A 23718-nucleotide genomic window follows, 5' to 3' on the forward strand; every position below is an offset into this window, starting at 1 on the left:
CCATCAATTCCACTCCTAGGAACTTTTACACATGTGCACTTGGATACATCTACAAAAATATTCATATTAGAGAAACTGGAAACAAGTCAAATATTCATCCACAGAAGGGATGAAAAAATTGTACTATGTTCCTGCATTGGAATATTATACAGTCATGAAAAATTGTGAACTGTAGCTACATGTAAGAACATGGATGAATCAAGGAAAATATTGAGAAAATCTCATAAGATTACATATATGATTTTTATAAAGCTCAAAAGAAAGCAACGCTAAACAATTTACTAGCTTTTAAGTTGTGTTCACATATTTTCATGTTAATGTTCTACATCATAGCCTACATCTTTTTTACCTGCATTCACTTGTATATTTCAAATATTATAAAATAAAACTTGTTAAAATCTACAGTCATCATTTTAAAATGGTATTCAGCTTCAAAAGAGCTGATTAAGTCTGCCCTCAGCGTCATTTTCTTCAGTCAAAATCAATCAATTCCATCTCTTCTCAGTAACTCTTCCATTTTTTTCTGTTTCTCACTAAAACAACTTCATTGTCTTATCATTCCCCTTATAGTACAAGCTATAAAAAAATAGAAATTGTGTTCAAGTAGGTGTTGAGTTTTTGGGGAGGATTACTTTCTAAATATTTCTTGTTACTTTACTGTTAATATATCCCAGAATCATGTGAGTTTTTGGCTAGGAGTACTCCTACTGACTCATTTTAAGCACACGGTCAAAGCAATAATGCCTAGCAATTTATTTCCCATATGTATAGTTTATTTTTATCACATTATTTAGTACCTGGCATTTATTTCTATCTTTTAAGGATCACATAGCTAATTTGTGAAAATCACCTTAAATTATATGCCTGCCTTCAGAGAAGCTGACAACTTCATTTAAATTAAAGTAGGTCTACCTAACATTAAGCTATCTGATTAATATAGAGGAAAGGGAACATCTAGAATCTTAGGTTCTACTCCTGATAAATGAATTCAACAAGGTAGCAGGATATAGGATTAACGTACAGAAATTGGTTCCATTTCTTTACACTAACAATGAAATCTCCGAAAGGGGAAAAAAAGGCAATTCCTTTTTAAATAGCTTCAATAAAAATAAAATACTTAGGAATAAACCTGATCAAGGAGGTCAAAGACTTATACACTGAGAACAATAAAACACTGATAAAGGAAATTGAAGGTGACTTAAAGAAATGAAAAGATATCCCATGCTCTTGGTTTGGAAGAATTAATATTGTTAAAATGGCCATGCTACCCAAAGCAATCTACAGATTTAATGCGATCCCTATCCAATTACCCATGACATTTTTCACAGAACTCAAACAAATAATCCTAAAATTTATATGGAATCACAAAAGACCCAGAATTGCCAAAGCAATCTTGAGGAAAAAGAACAAAGCTGCAGGCATAACCCTTCCAGACTTCAGACAATACTCCAAAACAACAGTAATCAAAAAAGCATGGTGTTGGCACAAAAACAGACATAAGAATCAATGGAACAGAACAGAGAGCCCAGAAATAAACCTACACACCTATGGTCAATTAATATTTGACAAAGGAGGCAAGAATATATAGTGGAGAAAAGCAAGTGGTGTTGGAAAAGCTGGCCAGCCAGTAAATCAGTGAAGTTAGACCACTCCCTCACACCATACACAAAAATAAATTCAAAATGGCTTAAAGACTTAAATATAAGACAGGACACCATAAGGCTCTTAGAAGAGAACATAAGCAAAACATTCTCTGACCTAAGTCATACCAATGTTGGGTCAGTCTCCCAAGGCAATAAAAATAAAAGCAAAAATAAACAAATAGGACCTAATCAAACTTACAAGCTTTTGTGCAGCAAAGGAAACCATAAACAAAATGAAAAGACAACATACGGCCTGGGAGAAAATATTTCAAATGATGCAACCAACAAGGATTTAATTTCCAAAATATACAAACAGCTCATACAACTCAATAACAAAAAAAGCAACCCAATCAAAAAATAGACAGAAGACCTAAATAGACATTTTCCAAAGAAGACATACAGATGGCAAAGAGGCACATGAAAAATTGCTCAAAATTGTTAATCATCAGAGCAATGCAAATCAAAACTACAATGATGTATCACCTCACACTGGTCAGAATGGCCATCATTAAAAGGTTCACAAACAATAAATGCTGGAGAGGGTGTGGAGAAAAGGGAACCCTCCTACATTTTTGGTCGTTATGTAAATTGGTTCAGCCCCTATGGAAAACAATACAGAAGTTGCTTAAAAAACTAAAAATAGTTACTGTATGATCCAGAAATCCCATTCCTGAGCATATATCTGGAGAACACTCTAATTTGAGAAGATACATGCAGCTCAATGTTCATAGCAGCACTATTTACAATAGCCAAGACATGGAAGCAGCCTAAATGTCCACTGACAGATGAATGGATAAAGAAGATGTGGTGCACGCATGTGCGCGCGCACACACACACACACACACACACACACACACAGGAATACGACTCAGCCATAAAAAAGAATGAAATAATGTTATTTGCAGTAACATGGATGGACCTAGAGATTATCATACTAAGTGATGTAAGTCAGACAAAGACAAATATTGTATGATATCATTTACATATGGAATCTAAAATATGACACAAAAGAACTTATTTACAAAACAGAAATAGACTCACAGACATAGAAAACAAATTTAAGGTTACCAAAGGGGAACGGGGGGAGGGATAAATTAGGAGATTGGGATTAGCATATACAATCTATGATATAAAAAAACAGATAAATAACAAGTCCTACTGTATAGCACAGGAAACTATATTCAATATCTTGTAATAACCTATAATGAAAAAGAATATATATAAGTATAACTGAATCACTTTGCTGTGTAACAGAAACTAATACAACATTGTAAATAAACTATACTTCAATAAAAAAAGTATTAACTACCCAAGTATTTAATGGGATAATCTAGGGATAAATCTGATAAATGAGGTGTGAGACAAGTATTCTGAAAACTAAAATATATTGATTAAAAATATCAAAGACTTAAATAAATGGAAAGATATACCAAATTCATGGATCAGAAAACTCAGAGAGAGAGTGCACAAAAGAGAGAGAATTCAAGAACTGTGGGAAAATACTGAATGCTCTAATGTAAGTGAAATTGAAATCCTAGAAGAAAAGAAATATAGCCACAAATTTCTCCAACATGTTTAAAGACATTAACTCATAGATGTAAGATCCCAGGGACATGCAAGCAGGAAGTATATCTCTACTATTCAAGTTAGGGTCAATGGAGTGCCATCTTTAAACTACTAAAAGGAAGAAAAATGAAAAAAAACAGATTGTCAACCCAGAATTCCATACCCAGCAAAAATACTTTTCAAAAATGAAGGCAGGGGCTTCCCTGGTGGCGCAGCGGTTAAGAATCCGCCTGCCAATGCAGGGGACACAGGTTCGAGCCCTGGCCCGGGAAGGTCCCACATGCCACGGAGCAACTAAGCCCGTACACCACAACTACTGAGCCTGAGCTCTGGAGCCCATGCTCCACAACAAGAGAAGCGAAGGCACCGCAATGAAAAAAAAGTAGCCCCTGCTCACCGCAACTAGAGAAAGCCCGCCTGCAGCAACAAAGACCCAATGCAGCCAAAAATAAATAAAAATAAAATTAAAAAAAAAAAATGAAGGCAAAATAAATGCTTTTTTTCAGTGGAAAAAAAAATTATTGGAGAGAATTCTCTTCCAGCAGAACTGCATTGCAAGAAATGTTAAAGGAGGGCTTCCCTGGTGGCCCAGTGTTAAGAATTCACCTGCCAATGCAGGGACATGGGTTTGAGCCCTGGTCTGGGAAGATCCCACATGCCATGGAGCAACTAAGCCCATATGCCACAACTACTGAGTCTGTGCTCTAGAGCCTGTGAGCCACAACTACTGAAGCCTGAATGCCTAAAGCCCATGCTCCACAACAAGAGAAGCGCACACACTGCAAAGAAGAGTAGCCCCTGCTCACCGCAACTAGAGAAAGCCCGTGCACAGCAACAAAGACCCAGTGCAGCCAAAAATAAATTAATTAATTAAAAAAAAAAGAAATGTTAAAGGAAAGTCTTTAGGAAGAGTAAGTATGATACCACACTGGAATAGAATCTACACAAAGAAATGAAGATCACTGGTAATTATATAAATGAAAGTAAATGTAAAAGACAATTTTCTTATTTTTAATCACTTAAAAGAAATTTGACTGTTTATAGCAAAAATTGTAAAAACATTATTATGGAGTTTAAACCATACATAATATTAATGTATATGACAACAATATCAAAAAAGATGGGAGAGAGGATTTGGAAGTGTACTGTTGTAGGATTCAGAAGCTACTTATGTACTAGTACATTATTATTTGAAAGCAGCTTGTCATAAGGCAAAGATGTACCTTATAAGCCCTTGGAGACAACCACTAAAAAAGAAAAAATAGTATAACCTATTAACTAATAGTGGAGAAAAACAAAATTATTTTTAAACATACTAATTTTTTTAAAAGATAGAAAAAAGAAACAAAGAACCAATTGCACAGATAAGAAACAAGAAGGAAGATAAATTTAAACAATGTTATCAATAATTAAGTAAAATGTAAATTGTCTCATCACCCCCAATTAAGACAGAGATTTTCAAAACTGAATAACAAAGAAAAACCTAACTATATGTTGTCTGTAAGAAACTTGCCTTAAGTATAAAGAAAAGGATAAATTAAAAGGTTTGAAAATATTGCAAAAACTAATTAAATAGAAAAGCTGAACTGATTATATAAGTATTAGACAAAATACACTTCAGAACAAGGTTCTGAATTACTAGAAATTTAAAGAGGGGCATTACATAATGATAAATTGATAAATCCATCAAGAAGTCAAACCATTCCTAAATGTCACTGGATAAAAATCAATATACCAAAATATATATATATAGGAAAAATGTATATTATTATTATATTTATATAATCTATGTCATATAAGATAAATAAATATAAATGTATTATATAATATTTTAAAATGTGTGATATAAAATAATACATTTTATATATAATGATTACATACAAATAAATACCATAAATATAAAAGCATCAGAAACATTAAATACCTAGGTATTTAATGGGATAAGCTGAGGATAAATCAAACAAAAGAGGTGCAAGGTTTGTATACTTAAAACTACAAAATTTTGACTAGAGAAATCAAAGACCTAAATAGAGAGATATACTATATTCATGGATAAGAAAACTCAGTATTAGTAAGATTTCATTTTTCTCTGAATTGATCTCTAGATTCAATGCAATCCCAAACACTGTCCCCTTCCCTTTTTTTTTTTTTTTTAAGTAGAACTCAACAAGCTGGTTATAAAACTTGGATGGAAAAATGAAGAACCTAGAATAACAGAAGCAATTTTGAAAAAGAATAAAGATAGATTTCTTTATTTCTAGGTTTACTATAAAACTGAAAATTACTGACATACAGAACAATGTGACAGAATGGCGAGTACAGAAATAAATCCATATATATATAAACCATTGATTTTTTTAAAAGTCGCCAAAGTAATTCAATGGATAAAAAATAGCTTTTTCAGAAAACAGTGTGGAAACAATTAGAAAAACAGTTTAAAAAAAAAAAAAGAACCTAGGTCTTCATACCACATTTACAGATTAACTTAATATGGATCATAGGCCTTGATGTAAAACCCAAAACTTTTAAAAGGAAACAAAGAAGAAAATCTTTGTGATTTTGAATTAGGCAAAGATATTTTAGATAGGATAGGAAAATTGCAGTTCATAAAATTTTATAAACTGTACATCTTCAAAATTAAAATTTCTGCTCTGCAAAACAGACTAATAAGAAAATAAAAAGGCAAACCACAGACCAGAAGAAAATATTTGCAAAACATATATTTGGAAAATAACTTGTATCCATAATACATGAAGCACTCATAACTTAATAATAAGAAAACAAACAACCCTATTAAAAAGTTGGCAAAAGATTTGAAAAGACACTTCACTAAAGAGATACTGATGACATATAACCACATGAAAGATGCTCAACATCATTACTGATATGGAAATGTAAGTTAAATCCACAGTGAGGTATCACAATATATTTACAATCTAAAAATAAAACGCTGACAACCACAAATATCACCAAGAATGCAGAACAACTGTAACTCTCACACATTGCTCATGGTAATAAAAAATGATACAGTAATTTTGGAAAATAGTCTGGTAGTTTCTTAAAAATTTAAACATACCTTTACCATATGACCCAGCAATTCCACTCCTAGCTATTTATTCCAAAAAAGACAACTTATGAACATGTAAAAATCTGCATGTACATGCTTATAGAATCATAAAGTCTACATAGCAGGAACAATCAGCTATAAACCCAATTTATTATCCACTGTCACTTTAGTCAATGTCTTGTAAGCTCTATTTTTCTAGCTACAAATAAAAATATTGAGAATACTGGGCCTGAGATTATCCCTTATGGAAAGATTTATTCTCTCATAAAATGGCAATAATTTTTCTTAAATCTTCCCATAAAACTTTCAGTTAGGTGAAAAGTCTTTCATAACTCATACATATTATAGCTACTGCACTCCATTAATAAATAGAAAACCTAAAGAACCTGCTATTTTTGAGAAGCTGTAGATGGTATCAAAGTACCACAGGGGCATGTTGATCAAGAAAGGCATTGGGGCAGAAAAAGAAAATAAGAATCTAATTTAAATTACTAGAAAATAAGTAGAAGATACCCTTAAATGATAAAAAAATAAACACTTCTTAAAATTATCTTCTAGTTACAAAATAAATAAGTAATAGGGATGTAATGCACAACATGATAAATATATGTTATATATGAAAGTTGTATGTTATACTACTACTGTACTAACTACATAACAATAGTTATACTACAGTAACATACTACTGTATGTTATATATGAACATTAAGAGAGTAAATCCTGTGTTCTCATCACAAAACATTTTTTTCTATTTCTTTAATTTTGTATCTGTATGAGATGATGGATGTTTACTAAACTTATTGTGACAGTCATTTCCTGATGTAAGTCAAATCATTATGCTGTACACCTTAAGCTTGTACAGTGCTGTATGTCAATTATATCTCAATAAAACTGAAAGAAAAAAGGTAATAACCACAACTAATTTAATGGCTACTATATAACAATTTTTTAGTAAATATGAATGAATGAATAAATACAATCTAGAAGATCACAGTGGGCAAAATTTTATTCAAATATAATTAAAATATTAGTAGATGCATGCAAAACATGGTGATAAAACCTTGAAGTAAGTATATTTAAAAATATTACTTGAAGATAAATTCTCTTTCTCTTTTGTTCCATTTACCATGTTCTAGTTTTTGATGAGTTTAATACAAAGGAAGTTGCCCTTAATTGCACTGTGGACAAAGTGAGTGCTTGCTTTCATTTCATTTGGTGACTCTGGTTGCACCATGAAAAAAGAAAACGAAAGAACTCTTTACCTGGCTGCCCTTGTTCTAAGGTATGAATTAGAGTGAACCTTAAATAAAAAGTTTCTTCTTTCTCCTCTTTGGCTTCCAATGTAGCTACCATATAACTCTTGAATTGTGCTGTCCAGTATGGTAGCCACTAGTCATATGTGATTACTTAACTTTAAAGTTAAATAAAATTAAAAATTTACTTTTTCAGTTACTTTAGCCTTAAGTTAAGGGCTCAAATTTCACAGGTAGTAGGGCTTACTCTACTGGGCAGTGCAGATTATAGAATTGTTCCATCATCAAAATAAGATCTATTGGTCAGCACTGATCAAGAGCCAGTAACTTCCCATCTAAAAGTAACTACTTAAAATAGCGATACTCTTCCTCAAATGTTATTCTTCTCCCTATCCCTATCTCTATAATGTTCTTATTTTTAAATCAAATTATCCATCGTGATATATGGCCTGACAAGGTCAACTGCCTTTGTAAGCTGTCTCTACTCCTTCAAAGTTTCTCCTACCTACAATGGATTTGGTTATCATTGAAACATAATAGCCTTTCTAAACTGCATCATTTCCTCTCCTCCTACACTGCAACTTTCTAGAGACCTATCTGAGAAAATTATTGTATTAAATGAGATGGGAGTTTAAAACACTGTGAAATGCAGCTAACAAAATTAATTCCCACTGCCCTACATAAAAGTAACATCAAATAGATTTAATACTGGATGAAAGTCTGTGAGTAGAAAACTGATAAATTGTTCTATTTTCAGTTCAGGTATTGTGTCTCATAGGCTGCCAAGGAGTTCTTTGTTCGGCTTGGTTTTATTTAACAACTTTATTAATGATTTGAAAAGAGGAGTAAACAGGTTGTTAATGGAACTCATTGATGAGGCTGCCTCGGTAGTGTTACAAACACAACTGATGACAAAGAAATTACCTAATAAAATGCAGAGGGTCGTGAACTATTGACAAAAGCACCCCAAATTATATTCCACTTGGTAAAAATTAATGCTTAGTACTAAGGATGCCTAATTCAAAACAAGAGTGCTCAATGAAAACATAAGGAAAAGAGTTTCTGGCCTTTGCAATATTAAACTGCAATATACAGGTACTTACAAAGGAAACAGTAGGTTCTATTCTCTTTGACTGAAGCTGTATTATCTGAAAAAGACAAAAATAGATCTTTTTAGCCATGTCACTATCATCTGCGGTATGCATGGTTAATCAATACGTTAGAATAAATTTGACTTTTTTTTCATTGAATTGATCTTCAGGTTATGTTTTTGAGTTTGGTTATATGTGTGTGCAAACAAGCACATGCAAAATGCAAATGTAACTAGAGACATTAATGTCTATGCTATTCATAGTTTCTTATAATGAACTCTGGCATGTATTGAGAATATTTATATTTGGTTATACTCTTTTACAAACTGTACTCTCATATCCAATTGCATTCAAACAATGGTGAAAATAATAACAACAAATAAAAACTACTGCCTAGTTTATACATATGGTTATAAATATTTAAATGTTATATAACTCAATTTTTTTATTGTGGCAAAAGATACATAACATAAAATTTACCATTTTTTGGAGTACAGTTCAGTGACATTGACATTGCTGTGTTACCATCACTACCTACCATCTCCAGAACTTTTCCATCTTTCCAAACTGAAACTCTATACCCACTAAATAATAAATTCCCATTTCCCCTATGCTCAGCACATGGCACCCAGCATTCTATTCTCTGTCTATATGAATTTCACTACTCCAATTACCTTATATAAGAGGAATCATACAGTATTTGTCCTTTTCTGTCTGCCTTATTTCACTTAGCATAATGTCTTTAAGGTTCTCCCATGTCAAAGCATGTGTTAGAATTTCCTTGCTTTTTTAAGGCTGAATAATATTCCATTGTATGTGTATACCACATTTTGTTTATCCATTCATCCACTGGTGGACATTTAAGTTGTTTCTACCTTTTGGCTTCTGAAAATAATGCTGCTATGAATATTGATGTACAAATACTTGAGTCACTGCTTTCAATTCATTAGGGTATTTACCCAGTAGTGGAATTGCTAGATCATATGATATTCTATGTTTAATTTTTTGAGAAATTGTCATTCTATTTTCCACAGCAGTGCAAACCATAATATTAGATCCTTGCCCTTTCAAGTCTCACTGTGCTCTGATATCCTTAGGAAAATGTAAAATATTCATTGTGTCCTTGAAAATTTCATAAAACAGTTCTACCTTTGTATTATGTGAACCTCCTTCCTTCTCACAGAATTGCTACGACCAACCGCTCATTTAACTTTTGGCCGCACCTGTCATAGCTATAGGTATATGCCTTAGGGAAACTCTTGCAACATGTTCATCAAGATACATGTATAAATACATTCATAGCAGTAGTGTATACTACATAAAAATAGAAACAACTCAAACATTCATCAATAGCAGAAGGGATAAATTATGACATATGCACACAATGTAACATACAATAATGAACCATAGCTATGTATGACAACATAGATGAATCCCAGAATAAAATTCTATTAAAAAACCAAGTCACAGAAAACTACAAACAACATGATACAATTTCATATCATATTGCTAAAGCTCAAAAGTAAGATAATCTTAACAATGTTATTTAAGGAAACACATATGTGTGATAAATTTATTTTTTTAAGACAAGGGAATAAACATAAAATTCAGGTAGGTAATTATTTCTAGGGGTCCAGAAAGATGCAAAAGAGGTAAACCTCCTAGGAAAATGGACACTTTTTTTTTCTTTTTCTTTTTTTTGCGGTACACGGGCCTCTCACTGCTGTGGCCTCTCCCGCTGTGGAGCACAGGCTCCGGACGCGCAGGCTCAGCGGCCATGGCTCACGGGCCTGGACCAGGGCACGAACCCGTGTCCCCTGCATCGGCAGGTGGACTCTCAACCACTGCGCCACCAGGGAAGCCCAAAATGGACACTTTTGATCATACTACAGATCTTAAGATGGGTAGTGTTCCTTTTAATTTGGAATGGAGTAGTAGACTGCTTGCAGAGATGCTGCTGACAATTCTCAAGTGGGTGTTCAAAGGTAAAGGTGAAAAAGGCAAGGCTTCCTTTACTGCCATGGCTCCTACTTCCCATCTGCCCACCACACCGTGGTAAGGGGAAATTGTGTCACTGCAGATCAGTGGTGCCCAACATTTTTGGCACCAGGGACCGGTTTCCTGGAAGACAATTTTTCCACGGACGGCGGCTGGGGGAGGGGAGGATGGTTCAGGCAGCAATGCGAGCGATGGGGAGCCATGGGGGGCGACGGGGAGCAGCAGATGAAGCTTCGCTTACTCGCCCACCGTTCACCTCCTGCTGTGTGGCCTGGTTCCTAACAGGCCACGGACCGCTACTGGTCCGTGGCCCAGGGGTGGGGGACCCCTGCTGTAGACGGTTCCCATAATTTTCACTTATAAAATAGGTCTCTGGTATTTTTCCTTTTTCAAATATAACATTTATCTCAATTTTAAGCCATTGCTTGCTTTCATAGTTTTCAAATTCCTAAAATTGGCCTATCTTACAATTGCTGCATACACATGCAAAATGATAGTGGTTTATTCGCAAACTTTTCCAGTCACTAAGATCTCTTCCTAAGTCAAGGAATTGTCTCTCAATAAATGAATGAATGAAGAAATGAGTGAAAGAATGAATTAAATATATTATAATAATAGATTGTTTAATAGATCATTTAATACATCTTATAATAGATCATTTAAATTAATTAAAATACCCTGATACAGTTGAAAACTGTACACCATCAAAAAAGCATTTATGTATGTATTTATATGGAAAAACATATAAAATACAGTTTTTAGTAAAAGCATGTTTTATAATTATGTTTTTTTCTATTTGTTTAAGAATTTTGATAAGTAATTATCTCAATTAGGGATGGATTGGGGTCCATCAAAATGCCTTTTAAAATGATTGTTATTTTTTAATAATACATGCGTATTTTTGTTTTAGACTCATATAATATATATCTTCACATCTCCCCAGTTTCCCTAGGGCAGTTCTCACATGTAGAACCACTTTTTATACTTTCCTTTCGGTTCTCTTTTTCTATGCCCTGCCTGACCCCTTCACTCAGTGGAGAAAGGTGAATGTTTTTATTACCTAAGCCTCCTCTACTCTCCCTTATATCTCTTAGCATTCTAATCTGGGGCCCACCGCATCTGCCTGATGTACCTGTGGCTTTTGGCAATAGGTCTAAATTCCTTTTTATTCATTCTCTCCTAAAACAGGTCCTTTCAGTTATTGACATTTAGGTTTTCCATAACCAAAAAGAGCCACCCACTGTCTAGTCACCTGCAATAACACCTACAGGTTATTAAGTCCTATCTTTATACACAATTTGCAACAGCTTCTTAGCACTTTAAAAAATGTTTTTTATTAAACGATACACATACAGAAAGTACACAGATTTAAATGTAAAGATCAATGAATTATGCCACAGTGAGCAAACTCTTATAACCATCCCCAAATTAAGAAATGAATCAGCAACCCAGAAGCCCTGCTTACATCCCTCCCATAATTAGCCCCTTCCTCTTCCTCAAAGGTAACTATTCCTGACTACAAACACAACAGATTAGTTTTATCTGTCTTTAAAATTTTTGTAAATGGGATTATATATTATGTATTCCTTTCCCTCAATATGTTTGTAAGGTTTGTCCAATGTAGTTGTGTATAACAGTAGCTCCTTCATTCACCTTCAAGTTTCATTCACTTTATTTATACATTGGACCATTGATAGATATGTGGATTTGGGGTTATTATGAGTATTTTTATTATAATTATATATTTTATATAATTATATATATATTATATGTTATATATATTTTATATATATATATATAAAAAACATTTTTTACTGTAGTGCAGATCTGCTAATGAAAAATTGCCTCAGGTTTCATTTTTCTGAAAGAGTCTTTATTTTTTCTTCATTTTGAAAGATATTTTCACTGGGTGTATAATATTTTGGTTGACAATTTTCTTTCCTCATCTTAAAGATGTCTCTCCATGATCTTCTCACTTGCATAATTTCTGAAAACATGTGTGGTTTTATTCACATTTTTCTTCACAACTGACGTTTAAGAATTTCTTCACAAATGACCTTGGGTGCGTCATTTATCAGTTCCTTTGTTTTTGAGGGAAGAGAACAGTATGCAGATTTTTGACTGCGCGGGGGTTAGCACCCTTAACCCCTACCTTGTTCAAGGGTAAACTGTACTTCTAAAAAATCTGTAATTTTCTAAAATCAGTATTTCTAATTTTCTGTCTACCTTTTCTATCAATTACTGAAAGAGGTGAGAAATTTTATCACTATGATTGTGGGCTAATCTATTTTTCTTGTAATTACTTTATTGTAATTTTTCTTTTATGTATTTTGAGGTAACATAATAATGTGAAGTTACCTCAGAATTAAGTTCAGAATTACCCTAATTCCTTGCAGTTGAAATTTTTATTATTCTTAAATGTCTTTCCTTACAGTTGTTCTCAATATGAGGGTTGATCCAAATCACATAATCTACCATTACAGGTATGGAACCATTGACATGTGAATGTATGTTCACAAATTGGAAGATATTTGAGGAAAGCTTCTTGTATGAAATATAGAGATAAAAATAATCAAAAGTGTAAAGGGAGACACAAGGAAACAAATACTTCTTTAATTAAAGCTATAACATTTTCTCTGGACAAAGAGATAAGGAGATATTATATCCATTTAAAATAGCAGAATGCATAAATCAAAGAAAACAGGAGAAAAAATGATACTTGAAACCAAGAACATGGTAATCAAGTTAATACAAAATATGAAATTGAAAAAAATCAGAAGCTCTCACAGAAAGAATAAAAATTAAGACATGTAGAAAATAGAAGTGAGGGCTTCCCTGGTGGCACAGTGGCTGAGAGTCCGCCTGCCAGTGCAGGGGACGCGGGTTCGTGCCCCGGTCCGGGAAGATCCCACATGCCGCGGAGCGGCTGGGCCCGTGAGCCATGGCCGCTGGGCCTGCGCTTCCAGAGCCTGTGCTCCGGAACGGGGGAGGCTGCGGCAGTGAGAGGCCCGCGTACCGGAAAAAAAGAAAAAAGGAAAAGAAAATAGAAGTGAGAAGATAAGGAAAGGAGGGACTTTGATGAGGAAAATGGAGGCTTGGTGTTAAGCCTATGAGGGCCAACATCCAACTAATAGGAGTCTAAAAGTAGAGAGAAGAGGGAACAGAGGAAGGAGTTATGAAAAAAATAATATTAGGAAAATTTGAACCTACACAATAAAAAAACAATGTATCATAATATTTTTAATACACATAGTTCCATAATCCTACAGTTTCAAAATACCAGAGATCAGATGAATTACTAAAAGACTTTAAAGACAGGAAGAAAATGAGTACATATGATATGGAGAAGTCAAAACGGCATGGGACTTTTCAGAGAAGAGCAGAGAAAGTAATTCTATGGTGACAATAAAGGACAACTCCAGGTCAACAGCTAAGCAGCTGGCCTGCGAACAACCAGTATAGGTGGGAAGAGGGGGTAGAGGTATGTCAAAGGGAGGTTTCTGGGAGAAAAAGTGGAACTCATAGATCATTTGATGTATTTATGAATTTGAAAAAAATTAAAGGTACACGTTGAAACATTTGGCAAACTAAAAAAGCAGATCTATAGAAATCTAAGCAAGTGAAAAATGAAGACAATTATTGACCCCAGAAAAACAAGAAGTTTACATAAAACAAAAATTATAATCATAATTCATTACATGAATCATCAGGAAATAATGTTTACAAGGTCATATTGATGTAATAATGCAACCACTGATTTAACTAACATTATAATATTATTATATTATAATATTAATAAAATGAGCAAATAGTGAGAAATAAAATGGGGAGTTTAAAATGTTCAGAAAACACAGCAGGAAGTCAATGCCTGAAATTGATAAATCAAAAACTAGTGGGATATGAATATTGTTTATAAATATAGAAGTCACTAATCCAGCTCTTTCTCAAATCTCATTTTTCTTGATCTTCTCCACTGCTTATCTACCTTTCAATCCACTTGCCACACGTCAGCTCCAGGGAGTTTTCAAAATGCAAATCTTGTCATTTTCACGCAACTCTGAAAACCCATAATAGAGTTCTTCAGATGCATCCCATTGTCTTAGATTAAATCTTTCACAGGGTTTTGAAGGCCACGGATAGACCGGTTCCTGCCTCCTTCCACCTCTTATCACTCTACTCCTTAGGCCTTCTATGCTTCAGCCACACTGACCAAGTTCTACTTCTCTGAAAACATCAAACCTCCTGCCACACTGGGGTTTTGATATATGCTGCTCCTATTTCAAAACATTACCCCACCCCAGTTCCCACATCCTTTTTACACACACACACCTTCGGTTTCAGAAAGTTATCTCCTTTCTTTTCCTTTCAAACCCCAGTTCAATGACTTAGTTTGATACCGATGACTCCCAGTACATTAACGTCCTCTGGCTTGAGTTCTCCTTTAGAGCCCTTACTCGCTTTTCCACCCTTATTTGACTGCCTGCCTCCACACCCCTCCCTTCCCTGCCATTAGACTGTAAACTTCAAGAAGTGACAAATATTGTCTCTTTGCTCATCACTGTACACCAGTTTGTAGCACAATACCTGGAACATAATAGGTGTTCAATACATATCTTATGAATGAATGAACAAATTAAAAATAGACTAAACATCCAAGACCTAGGTGAAGTCTTACCTCGCTAGCTCTACCACTTACTAGCTATGTGACCTTGAGCAAAGCATTTAACCACTCAACGTCTTACTTCCTCATATATAAACATGACAATACATAGTTCAAAAATTATTATAAAGATTATATGAAATGTAATGCATATAGAAATAAGTTTTGCCCTGTGTATATGCTATACAAACATAAGCTTTCTTTTCTTTCCTTTCTTTAAATCATTAATGATAACCTTGGCATATATTTGACCATAACATGTATTCTCTAAACTTAAAAGTAAAAAGGAAAAGAGATGGCACCTCATCAAGAGCAGTGTGCTTCAAGGGGCAGTGGAATATCTATGTTCACAGAGTAAAAAGGGCAAGGCTTCCCTGAGATTTAAAGTTTTCAACCCAGTTCATCATTATTCACATTCTACCAACAAAACAAGTTTAACTATGGCACAGTTCATAAGTGCAAAATATTTCATTTGTGGCTGGAATAAATGAGACACATAATCACATCAAATGTATATTCAGTTGAAATTCCACTTTGCCATCTGTGAGTTTTCACATACTTCAGTGTAACTGAGTTTCTAACAGAAAATCCAGCTCTCAAGGACATTATATGAATTTGTGACATGACTGTAGGACACTCACTGGGAAGGTAAAATAATGAACAAGTTAGTTTTCTTTTTTTCATCCATCTAGGAGATTCATCTGTGACAGATATCATAGTGATAATAATTGAATCATAATTTTACTATTATGCCATATTATTATGACAGTTAAGTTTATAATTTAATGTCACACCGTTTTAATTCAATAAAAGTTATTAATACACTCAAAATCTTTTACTACTAAAGGTTTACATTTAGCCAAGATTTTCTTTCTCTTGATAGTACGAAAATTATATGCTCAGATAAAAAATAATTTCATTGCTTGAGTAACAAACTAGGTATTAAATTTGGATTCTGAGAGGTCTTGGGTAACTTCCTAAATTTTCACCCATGCATCACGAGTGTTTCCTTCCCTCCCTCTCTCCCTCTGCCTCTCTGAAACATTTGTTCACTACTTCACCAAGATTTTTTGTTTGAAAAATTTTCCCTCACCAGTTATGTTTCGCTCTTTTGACATCATCCAGCTGTGTTCCCTTCATGACTGGAGCTGTAGTGAAAGCATATATAGGCATTAGAGACAGGTCTGGACAAAAAGAGAAAAAAGAAAGAAAAAGAAGCTATTGTGATAATGTTGGCAGCTTGCCAAGTCTCTACTATTTTGATGTGATTTCCCCTGGGTCTGGCTGGAAAGATTGCTGGGGCCTTAGCCTTTCTAAATCCCACGGCAACCCCTCCTGAGCAATCTCCCTCTTCATTAGAGTACAGAACCTCAGGTTTACAGACAGCACTGCAGGTCAACTCAAACTCTCCAAAGTGACTGAAAATACCAACTCAGCCTATATTCGATCAAATCAGTCACCTGACCAGTGCTTCTGAAAATTTAATATGCCCATGAATCACCTGGTGATCTGGTTACAATACAGATTCTAATTGGGTAGGTCTAGAGTGGGAACAAGCTAGTGGGCCCTGGACCATATATCCGTAACAAGGACCGAGTGTATCGTCTCTACTCTGAAAATTCACGGATGCCATTAACTGACCGGCTTCTCTACCTCTCTTTTCCACTTCTCCCAGATTCCCACATTTTTACTACTCTGCTTACAGTAAAAATGAAAAAAACATAATTGACCCAGCATGAACCAGGCTTATATAGAATACAAAAATACTTCAAGGAGTATTTCTTCGATTTTACAACTTTTCTAATTCTAAGAAAGAATGGCGTGGTTGAATGCACACTGGCTGTGTAATTATACAGAACTGGATGTGAATTCCAATTATGGCTCTTAATAGCCAGGCAAATTTTAGGACAAGTTACTCAGTCTCATGTCAGTCTTCTCATCTGTAGAGTGGAGATAATAAATCTACTTCATAGGATTTTTGTGAAGCCTAAAAAAAGAAAACCATCAAATAGTTCCTGGTATACTATAAATTCTTTTTTTTTTAATTTTATTTTTTTGTGGTATGCGGACCTCTCACTCTTGTGGCCTCTCCCGTTGCGGAGCACAGGCTCCGGACGCGCAGGCTCAGCGGCCATGGCTCACGGGCCCAGACGCTCCACGGCATGTGGGATCTTCCCGGACCGGGGCACGAACCCGTGTCCCCTACATCGGCAGGCGGACACTCCACCACTGCGCTACCAGGGAAGCCCTATAAATTCTTGATAAATGTTGGAAAATAGTGATTAGATATACTCAGCTCAATGGAATTACTCAATACTATATAAAATTATTTTTAAGTTGGAATTTAGTGTGCAAAATATGTCAAAGTTTAAGAAAATGCTTTTTTTAAAAAATAAAAAAATCAAGGTATTATTAACTATTATATGCTTGGCAAAGAGAGTCTATTTTTAAATTTTGAATTTCATTTGAGATAAATTATTTTGTATTATAAAGCGGCTGTGTGGCAAATATTTTAAGCAGCTTTCACAGCCTTTGAAATACATTTGTTAATTGGAAACAAAATAAGTGGCTTAAAATTTCTGTGGATGCAGCAACTCTAGTTAATATTTTCTAAATGGTGCTTGAAAATAAATATGTAGGTAACAAAAAGTATTTGATAAGCAGCTAAATATGAAGACACCCCCCCCAAATCACTAGTGCATCAAGTTATATTGATGCATTGATAGAATGGTCTCTAGTGATTTGCTGCTAATCAGTTTTAAGAAATGGAGGACAGCAAGGTATTTTTAAAGAGTTCTCTTGCAGCTGACATGGATTTGGACTATGTAAACTGACTCACCATTTAAATTAGACTATATAGAATAGTGTGCTATTGATTCAGACAGTACTTGACCTCAAGGATAACATTTGCCTTAGCTGAGGAAGCCAAGTTTTAGTTTGGAACATGCTGTCTTTCAGCATCTTTGCCTATTGACAACAATAAAACAGAAAGATTAGGAAAGCATACGTTGAGTTAATACAAGAAAAGGAGCCCACCTTTACCCAAACTGCTCATGCTAGGCAAAGAATAACAATCTCCCTTCCCAAGCTAGGCTTTGGGGGTATTTTTAACTGCCACCCCCCTGTACAGTTTGATTCACATTTTGAGGTGAGCAGCTCTGGTTTCTTGTCAGTGTCACTATTGTCTTTAGAATGAAAATACCATTTGAATTGCCTGCATCATCCCGAATTTGGAGTATGAAGATATGCTGCTGGAATGTGATTCAAGCTGTGTAAGGATGTACCTGACTCAGAATTGGAAAATTGTTAAATAAGTTTGGAGAACAACTCCCTTAGTGGTGCTTTCTCTTTTCACTCTCACAAATGGGAAAATAGAGCACTGTGATGAGGAGAGCATGTTTTCTAAAAGGGTCTTCTCCAGCTGGAGAGATGCCAAATCCCATAGTCGAAAGCAAAGCTTTTCAACCGAATATTTAATTTTATTTCCTCCAAGTAGCAACAGTTTCTTGTTCTCCTCTTTTCCTTCTATTAATTGTTTTTTTAAATTTCTCCCTCTCTCTCTAGATCTACAGATGGATCTCTATCTCTATCTCTATATATCTATATTTATAAGATTTATATCTATATTTTATAGATACAGATAGATGATAGATCTGAATATCTCTATATATACATATAAGATATATTGATATAAAATATTTATATCATATAGATATATGATGATAAAGATGAAAGAAAGACACATTCTCATTCTCTTTTTCCCCCCTATTTTGCTCTTAGCCCCTCTCGTCCCACCTCCCAATCCTGTGTATGGATGAAAATAAAGAAGTACATTATATATCCATCAGAATTAATCTACAGGGATTCCATCTTTGAATGGGACTATTAAGCTTAATGACTGTCTTTTTAATGGTGTCTCATTTTGGTTCATGGCGTAATATAGAAAAGAGTGTTTTTAGGAAGTTTACATCATCTTCAATATCCTTACACACACACACACACACACACACACACGAATCTGCTTGAAAATGTAGCCAACTCTTGATTATGCTGCAAATGGGAAATCATAGAATATACACAACTTATTAAAATCCATTCATAATTTTTAAAAAACGTATCTAGTCCAACTGGTTTAAACTTTCTTCTCAAATTTTCATCAAAACTGCTACAAGTAACAAATAATTTCATTTAAAGTCTGAAAGCTTTGATTACTTTCTGTCCTTTTTGCAAACACTGAAATGCCCCCAAAAAACAATCAGCGAAGGATGAGGGGAAAATACTAAACTTAGATCCAGATAACATAGACATATTTTGAACCTAAATTAAAAATGAGACGTATATTTAATGGCTATGAATCAAATCATAACATGGTTATTTGATTATATATATGCACACAAATGCACATCATTTACCTGTATATTGATAACATTTTTATTATGTACCAATTCATTTGTTCTGCCAGTAATGGCAATCCATACACTCTCTACCTGGAAAACCCTATACTTACTTAAGACAGCTGAAGTGACATATCTCTCTTCTGTGAAGTCACCCAAGACTTCAGGATATAAAACTCAAAAAAAATAAAATGCATCTCTTCAAATTGTAATCTACCTATATACTTCTGTTCTGCTTTACAATGTCAGGTTTTTGAAGGTAGGGGTACACAATACACACGTACATATTTCAAAATTTTACAAGTCCCTTCTTATTCTAAAAATTCCATGTGCCAAAGATCTAACAGGAAAACTGCTGAAAGTAATCATATTACTAACATTTTATCAGTTCACAAATCCTACCAACTCTAATGATTAGAATATAAAGCAAATGATGCCACTATTTGAGTGGTGTGTGTGTGTGTGTGTGTTCTGCATGGCAAAACTACCCACTCAAGTACTTTTACAAGTACTCAACTTCTGCCAAAGCAAAAATTGGGGCAAAATTTATGCTTAAAAAGTCATTAAAAAATTGAGTGTACCTTGTTAAACCACACTGTACATATGGGAAAGAAACATGAGTGGTGTGAAAGTACAATGCAATCCATACATATTTTATTACACAAGGACCTAAGTGTGAATTTACCTAAGATTAGTGATATACCATGATTACTCTCATCCTAAGAAATCACTATGTGAAACAGTTCAACATCACAACAAGGACATTGCTGCTTTTTATGGGCATAATTTTAAGTAAAGTAATTGCTTCCAGTGACCTTCCTGCTTTTGTGAGTGTTTCATAGTGTATTTTCAGCATTGTCTACAGCTGAAGTTCTCTTCATTATTTCCACTTTTAAACAGGAATTTTCCCTGTTGTGTGTACCAGCCATTTGAATTCTAAACATTTGAAACCATTAAGTCATTTTACATTCTTAGCCACAAAAATAACCACTTATTTCATTTATTTGTGATTCTATATATTTTTGCTAATGCAGCCTATAAAGAGAAATCATAATGCACATCTCAGCTTTAATTTCAAGAGATGCAGGCAGCAATTTCAGATAGTTAGTCTTTCTTACAGACTAGTGTCTTTTGATATATTGAAAAGACTAGAGAAGCTGTTACAATGATAATGGAAGAACCTTATACATTTTCATTGACATCAAGTTGCCATTGACATCATGGAATTGACAAGGTAATGGTTTTCACACATACTTTCATTGACACCATAACATCAGAAATGTCAGACACAATGGAAGTGTCTCCTACAAGATCTACTCGTATTAAAAAAAGAAGGAAAGTAAATGCGAAGGGATATGATGATATAATATTATGTCTCTTAACATTCCTAATTGTCCATAATTCACCTGATTTATAATGAACTCCTCATCACCTTTCACACACACAAAGTTGAGGAAGGGGAAAGGTGAGAAAATTGGAGGCAATGAGTGTTAAGGCTATTGTGATAGATGTAAAAATAAACTTTATCTGGAGCTAACATTTATAAAGTACAATGTACAATTGTTCAAAACCAGGAGCAGACTGTGGTAATTAGAAAATAGTCAATGAACTCACACCAATTTGGTATTTTAGGTTAATTACTTTATTATTAATCCAGAGAGGTTGCACAATAGTTCTGTATAATTAGACAGAAATTATGCAGTGTTTGGTAATTGTAGAAGAATTCTGCAGTTAGCTACAACTCTGCGCTGAACCAATATAAAAAATAAAGAATTGCAATCTTTAAAAAGAGAGACATAGTTGGCATCAGAGCATAACTTGTAGCAGAAGCTGATAGATGACAGATTTTCATTGTTTCTGAGAGGTAAGTTAACTCGATCATATCTGTATGACACGGTATTAATAAGATACTGCGTGATATTTTTAGTGTAACTAGAAGTATCTCTAGCAGCCAGAGATTTAACTTGTTTTCTTCCCATTTAGAACACTTAAATTTTGGATTACCTGATTCAGTTTATAATCTTAAATTAAGACTCTTTAGAAAAGTAGCTGGGATTGGATCTTTTCTGTTACCATAGTTAAAATTATGCTTATCTGAACAATAATTTTAATGTCTATAAATGTGTATAAATTTTAGTGCATTCTATGTCTCAAAGACATGCCAAGCATTAGAGATAGGGAGATGACCAAGGGAGACATCATCTCCGACCTGTAGACCGTATATTTCTCTGAGGAAGGCAGAGTCTGAACAGCTAATTTCCAACTTATTATTTATTTACAGGACAGTTGAAAGGTATCCTGGAGAAATCATGGTGCTAAGAGATCACAGAAAAAGGCAGGTCTGAAATAATCTTGGAGAAGGCAGGCTTCTCAGAGGAAATGGCATTTGTTCTGAAACCTGAAAACTGAGTAGGCTAGCTGGCAAAAGGAGAGGTGATGAGAAAAACATTCAGAGTAGAAAGAAAAATTCTACTTGAAAGCCTTGAGGTACAAAGTATGAATATGGAAGAAGATCAGGCTGGCACTCTGTGTTCCTTTAGAATGTGTTTATTTTCATTCTACATATCTGAGTGAAATACACCCGAGTGAAGGAAGCTATGAAGAAAGAGCATCGTCCACTTCCCTGTAAACTGGTCACTGTTGCCACGTCAGTGTATCTGTGAAACTGACTTTGGGGGCTTCCATCATGCTGTCATTTTGCCAGTTTTGACAAGGTTTTCCCTCCCTCTTCCCTAATCTATCTCAGAATATTTCTGTTTAGAATTCCAATGATTAGGTTAATTTTTAAAGTAAATTTAATTGCTAGCTAATTTCCTTATTCATAACTAGAACTTACTTTTTCCTGAAATTCCTGTTAGATAGGTAGCAGACTATCTTTTTAAAAGAGCTATGTGCCAGGCTGGACTACACTAATGAATAAACATACATAGTTTTGCCCTTACAAAACTTATCATCTAACAGGAAGTCAAATAAAGCACAGCAAGTACCAATATATAAAATCGTGAAATTATAAAATATTTCTAAAATATAAATTAGCACCTTAGAGAATACAAGGATGAGAGAATTAACTAATTCTGCAAATATATTCTCTGCCAAACATTATACTAAGTCTTAGAACTCTTTAACCCATAAGCTGTGTACCTCACAATTTCAAAACTAGATTTATTGCAATTCAGCTAATATTTTACTGAGCACCTACTATATAAAGCACTATCGTTGTACTATTCTTCTCACTAAGCTTCACTACTCCAGCCTCCTTGCTCTTCCCTGAATATGCCAGGCACACTCCCATCTCAGAGCTTTGCATGTGTTTCCTCTCTGGAAATGTTCTTCTCCTAAATTACCTCTAGGATCACTCCCTCACTTCCTTCACTTCTTTCTCCAATGCCCACTTCTCACTGAGACATTCTTTGGCCACCTTATCTAAAATTGCTCCGCAACCCCCATAGTGCCCATCTCCATTCCATATACTTCAGTTATCTTCAAAGAAAAGGTTTCTTTACCATCTAACATGCTAAATATTTTCTATATTTATTTAAATTTATTTCCTATTTTCCTTCTCACTTCTGTATAAGTATAGTCCCATCCTGGCACATACCTCTTTTGAAAGAATAGTCTGCTACCTTTTCTTATCATTTCTGTAAACTCCTAGTGTTCAGGGACATATCCTATGATTATGAGGTCATTAACATTATTTTTATATATACAAGCTAAAGGGAATTATTAATTAATTTGTCAGCTTGATCACTTGCTAGAGTTGGTAACCACTTTTATCTTATTTATAGATTTGGATAAACCTAAGTAAATAACCAACCACTGGAGAAAATGAGAATTTGTTAACTATGTATAATAATGAAATTCTATTTAAATATTGAATTTTAATTTTTCTTATTACAAAAGCAATCAAGCTCATTACAGAAGAAAATAGAAAACAGATAAAAGAAAATAAATGCAAACTATATTCCCAAAACCCAACTACAATCATTGTTGTTTTGGGGTTTTTTTGTTTTTGTTTTTGGTTTTGGCTGTGCCATGTGGCATGCAGG

The sequence above is a fragment of the Orcinus orca genome, chromosome 1 (assembly GCF_937001465.1).
Source record: "Orcinus orca chromosome 1, mOrcOrc1.1, whole genome shotgun sequence".
NCBI lineage: Eukaryota > Metazoa > Chordata > Mammalia > Artiodactyla > Delphinidae > Orcinus > Orcinus orca.